This window comes from Narcine bancroftii, chromosome 9, assembly GCF_036971445.1.
Source record: "Narcine bancroftii isolate sNarBan1 chromosome 9, sNarBan1.hap1, whole genome shotgun sequence".
NCBI lineage: Eukaryota > Metazoa > Chordata > Chondrichthyes > Torpediniformes > Narcinidae > Narcine > Narcine bancroftii.
Window position 1 is genome coordinate 45,113,507 of NC_091477.1, and position 6,038 is coordinate 45,119,544.

The 6,038-nt window shown below is 40.1% G+C and overlaps 1 protein-coding gene across 2 annotated transcripts in view; it reads left to right on the plus strand.

Annotated features, from left to right (window-relative positions):
- LOC138743479 (ran-binding protein 17-like) overlaps positions 1–6,038 on the plus strand; it is a 726,783-nt gene that overhangs the window by 529,668 nt on the left and 191,077 nt on the right. The window lies entirely within an intron of this gene.

Genomic DNA, 6,038 nt, shown 5'->3' on the forward strand with positions numbered 1-6,038 from the left:
TATACTGATGACATTCACCAAGAACATTGTTTAAATAAGCTCAAATAATTATTGAGAACCTTTCTATTGAACACACAGTATCTTTGACCAACTACCATTATGAAGGAGGTACAGGAGCATCAAAATTAGGACTGCCAAGCTGGGAAATGGCTTCTTCCAGTAGGTTGTGAGACTGATAAACAGAATCCTGTAACCGAGTAAATTTTTCCAAAATATTTATACAGTAAAATCCCCGGTATCCGGCATCTATGGGTATTGCGGATGCCGGATACGTGAATTTTCAAGTGGCCTGTGACACACTCTTACAATGTCTAATTAATTCACCTGCATTAAGAATAGTTTAAAAGATAAAAGGCAGTGCAAAGTGTAAAGTAATTTGAAAAAAATCCAGTATTGTAATCCTTAATTATATAAAGTTCACTTTAATCAAGTAATTCCCTAATTTACAAAATTTAAATTTAAATTCTAACCCTGGTCACTGGCGCTGTAACAGTATTGAGCTAACTACTGTCATAATTAACCCCACCCCCCTGAAGTTTACAGATAAAGCCTCATGATACTTAATATCAAAAAAAGGTAAAGAGACTTACTAGGAAGGGATAAGTAGACACTTTGGGAGAGTTTCCCCAACAGTGAGCAGCATCAACTGGCTCTTCATCCTGGGTGATACCATTTTATTCAAAGACAACTTTATTCAAAAGGCTTCTCTGGGCAGGGCACAACCTAGGCGCTCTGCTAGCTGAATGTTTGCTCCCATCTTCAGAAAATGCTTCAGAAAATATTTAACTTTTACCATTTTAAACTTTTAAATATTTTTTTTATTTCTTCTTATTTATTATAAATGTAATTTATTTCCTTATTTCCTTGATTTTATTTTTGTTGGTTGCTTGGGGTTGCAGGTTGCTTGAATTCCAGATTACGGAGATTTTATTGTATACAATATATTTATTTTAAATTATATCATTATGTCTATATGTGATTAATGTGTGCTGTGTATTCTATGTGTATGCATCGTGGTCTGGTTGTGTGTATCTGTAAGATGACAGTAAACAAACTTTAGATGGCCTAGTGTGATAAGCCTCATAAAGAACTTTAAGATGTCTGATTTATTCATTCATGCCAAAGGAATTACTTCAACCATGGCAACACAATTAGTGTAGTGGTCAGCACAACGCTCTTTGACTTTATGGCAGGCAAAAATTGAAGTATATCATGTATATTACATTTTCAAATTATTACTTGTCAATAAAAGGAATCTTGAGTTGATTGCAGCACCAGCGATACAGATTCAAATCCAGCACTGTCTATAAGGAATTTGAATGTTCTCCCCATGTTTGTATGGGTTTCTTCCAGGTGCTCCGGTTTCCTTCCACATTTGACAGTTGAAAGGCAGCGCTGGCTAGTGGGCTGAAATGGCCTGTTACTGTGCTGTATCTCTAAATTAAAAACTTGACAAGGAGCACACACTTATCTCCCCACTCCACATTCAAGTGTAGTTCATAAATTCACCATTTTGGTTGTGGCTTACTGCAGCTCATTTTGGGACAATTGATCTACCTGTGTAATGGGCTGATCTTATTGATGCCCACTCCCTCATAGAATCCAAGCTCACAGAAAGATTCTGAAAGCATGAGGTGTCATATTTAGTAGCATCATTTCATATGTGCACTGTGTTGTATACAATTTCATGAGTGCACTGTGCACTCATATTATTTGTGTGCTTGGTGATAAATTCCCAGCCCTGGTGATCCTTGTGAAGGTTTCTGAAGTCTTTAGGTCCCTAAAAATGGCAATGTGTGACCAAATTTCGAACATTATGTAAACAAGAAAATCTGCAGATGCTTGGGTCCGGCAACAAAAGTGCTGTAGAAACTCAGATCACGTAGCATCCATTGGAAGTAAAAAGCAATCGAAAATCAGGCAGATGCCTGAATAAAAAGGTGGGGGGAGTGGGGGTAGGAGAAAGGGGAGGAGCAAAGGTTAACAGGTAAGAGGTAATAGATGGATACTGGTCATTGTCAAAGGAATTAGCCAGATTTTTGTTCTTGAAAAAGAGGTTTGGTTGTAATTCACTTGCAGTTTGTAAAGTTTATTAGGTCATAAATGCAAAGTATGCTTACAACCATGTTTTCAGAGAGGCCCAGTAGCACAGCTAGTAGAGTCCTGACTCACAGTCCCAGAGACTTCGGTTCAATCCTGACGTCGAGTACTGTCTGTATGGAGTCTGCATGTTCTTCCTGTAACCCCCATGTGTTTCCCCAGGTGTTGTAGTTTCCTCCCACATCTCAAAGTTGTGCAGGTCAGTAGGTTAATTGGTGACTGTAAATTACCCCTCGTGTGTAGGTGAGGTGTAGAATCTGGTGATATCAGTAGGATGTAGCAAGAATAAAATAGGATTAATACAGTACTTTTGACCTATTACCATCAGGAAGGAGGTACAGGAGCATCAAAATCTGGATGCCAGGCTGGGAAATAGGTACTTCCTGCAGGTCGTGAGATTGATGAATGGTATCCAGAAACCAAGTCAATTTTTTCAAGGATAATGTAAGACTGGAGGACACAGATTTAAGGTGAGAGGGTAAATATTTAAAGGCATGTTTTTCACACAAAGTGTGGTGGATATATGGAGCAAACTGGCAGAGGTGGGTTTAATAACTGTTTGAAAAATTTGTGGACAGGTACATAAGCAGGAAAGGAGTAGAGGGGTGTTGACCCAAGGAAGATGAGATGAGCTTAGGTATGCATTGCTTCCTGCATGGATGAGTTAAGAGGAAGGGCCTGTTTCTCTGACTATCTACTCTTTGAAACTGATTTGTTGCTATTGAATATTTGTAGGGAAATCATACTGGCACATTAACAGATTTTGTTTCATCCACATCATATTGTGATATTCCAAATCCCTACAGTTGCAAAGAAGAATGTGTTATAAAATGTGCAGTTCATGTTAGTTTATTTTGTACAATAACCATTTTAATTTGTAGTTGAACATTTACTTCCTATAGATGCTGCATGGCCTGCTGAATTTCTTCGGCAATTTTGTATATACATTTTAATTTGGAATTTTTTTGTGGATAACAAAAAATCAGCTTCTTCACCTCAGTTACATAAATAGTCAAATCTAATGAATCTTGGTCATATCAGTGAACAAGAGATCTGCAGATACTGAGGTCTAGAGCAGGTCATGCAGCATTCATGGGAAGTTCAAAGCAGTCGAGGTTTTGGGCCTGAGTTCTTCTTCAGGAGTGTCAAAATCAGGCAACTGCCTGAATGAGGTGAGGGAGAGAGGAGAAGGGAGAGGAACACAGACTATCTAGAGCAGTGGGGATAGAAGGGGGGGAGCAGTGAGAAAAAGGCTCTCACTGAACCCTTTGAAGAGAGGAAGAAAATTTCTTCAGGGTAGGCATCCCTCGAAGATACTAGAGTGGAGCAACCAAGGGTAAGTGTGCATTTCACTGCCCTGGTCATGGTCCATTTTCTGCTGGTTTTCAGAGAATGACTGAAACCAGCTAACTGTAATTTCAGGGTATGAAATACGACATTCATTTCAAAGCAATAACATTTTGCAAGATTCTGCTCACCTCTTCAGTTGGGAGTAAACCTGCAAACTGTTTGTGATCAGTAGCCCAGTAATTCTAGACTGAATTAAACTCACTCCTACCCAATATTTTATTTCTTCAGGGCAAATGGTGCATATTAATTTTCATCCTCATTGCAGGTGAATGATAGTACATTTGTCAAAATGCTGAAATCTGAATGCACATTAGTGCAAAGCTGAGAGAATAACATTAGTGAGTTAGTATTCCCACCCTCTAACCTCACTGAAGGTGAGAGGAGTAATATCTTGCCCAGGAAGCCACCGATAGAGCATTGAACATTACAGCACAGTACAGGCCCTTCAGCCCAAGATGTGGTGCTGACCTCTGTAAACCTATTCCACAACAATCCAATCTGCCCCTACCTCACACCCACAGCCCTTTATTTTTCTTACATCCATGTGCCTATCTAAGAGCCTTTTAAATGTCCCAATTGTACCAGCCTCCCCCATTACCCTGGCAATACATTCCAGGTGCATACCACTCTCCGAGTAAAAATTTAAATTTAGGCATACAGCACGGTAACAGGCCATTTTGGCCCACGAGTCCATGCTGCCAACTTACACCCAATTAACCCCAGTACGTTTCGAATGATGGGAGGAAACCAGAGCCCCCTGGGAAAACCCATGCAGACACAACAAGAATTTATAAACTCCTTACAGACAGCGTGGGATTCGAACCAGGTCTGGTCCTCATCATTGATCCTGTAGTGGCTTTGCACTAAACGCTACACCAACCATGGAATATTGAGTTTAACTTTATTCCGATCCACGTTTGTAGGAGTTCACTATAAGGGCATGTCTAATGGACTCTGTAATTGCTCCTTAACGTATGTCTCAGATATCCGAGATACTGATGAAGGCCAATGTGACAAAAATCTTTTGGATCACCCTGTGATGCCACTTGCAAGGTACTATGTATCTGTACCCCTAGATCCCTCTGCTCTGCAACACTTTCCAAATCCCTTCCATTCACTGTGTAGGTCCTACCCATCCATGTTAGACTTCGCAAAATGCAACATCTTACATTTCTCAGTATTAAATTCCATCAACCATTCCTGCCCATCCAATCAAGATCCTGCTGCAATTTTTGGCAACCATTTTCAATATTTACAATATTGGACACTCATCTGCAAATTTGCTAATCATGCCATTCTCTGGGCATAATTCATGATCACTTCTTTCTCATGGGAGTTTACCAGGGGATCTCAGAGATGGTGTAATTCTGACCTTCCTCAAGAAAGGAAACAGATACAGTCCATTAATTCAGAGGGAAACTGTTCCCATTGGTGAGAGCACCTCCCAATCTCACAATATGGATTCCATCCATGAAGAGATATAGCAGACATGGTACTTATCATTTTACAAAACCAAAATACCATTTAGAAATCAATGATAATTATTGTACATGGACTCTTTGACTTGCAATAGCCTTTCTGGGGAATTACAGGGATCTCTTTCAAACTGAGCGGTCATCAGAAATTCAGTACCTTTCTACAGCTGCAAAGCAATGAAATGTAAGCCCTGATTCACCACAGATCCACAGAATGGAGTCAAACCACATTGTGTCATCACATCAACTCTCTTCTCACTCTTTCTGCAATGCTGCACCCCAAACCCAACTAGCTCTGTGTTTGAGCAGAGAATAGGAAGCTGGAGTAATTCAGAAGCCCAGGCAACCTCAGTGGAAACAGAGGGATAGTCATCATCTCAAGTCAAGAACCTACAGTCTTAACCTGAAACATTGGCCATCACTCTGCCTTCACAGATGCTTCCTGACACACTGAGTTCCTCAATGGAGCAGACACAAAGAGACCAGCCTCATCCAATCTCCACAATAGGAGCACATGGAAGCCTTGTACAAATAGCAGAAAGACCACACGATATCCTAAACAATCTGTCTGCCTGTCCCACTTCTTCCCTCACCTGTGGCAGAGATTTAGTATCACAAAGAACTTGTCAACCACCTCAGTGCCTGCAGAAATAGAGTGGCAACAAACCGCCCTTGATCCCGAGGAGGATACAAAATGAATAAATTAGCTTGAATTAAGCTTGGAAATCTGATGGTCCTTGCTGTTCTGGCTTTGCAGAAAAGCCTGCTGAGATAAGACTGTGTTCAAGCTAGTGTTTTTTTGTCCCCATTGCTCTTTTTCACATCATGTTAGCATTTCAGCATCCAGCAAATTAAAGCTGGCAACAAAATTATGATCCTTGCAGACTCTTGCCAAGTATTGGAGCTGGTCCTATTTGCCAAGTAGGCACTTATGAAGAATATAGAATTGTACATCTGTCTTCTTTCCTTCCCTCTCTTTTTATACAAGATAATAGTGCTTGGAAGAGATTGAGTCGAGATTCTGTCCAACTTTTCTAGTGATCTTGATAATAATCTTTAATTTTTTTTTAATTTTAATGATACAGCACAGATGAAGGCCATTCCAGCCCATGG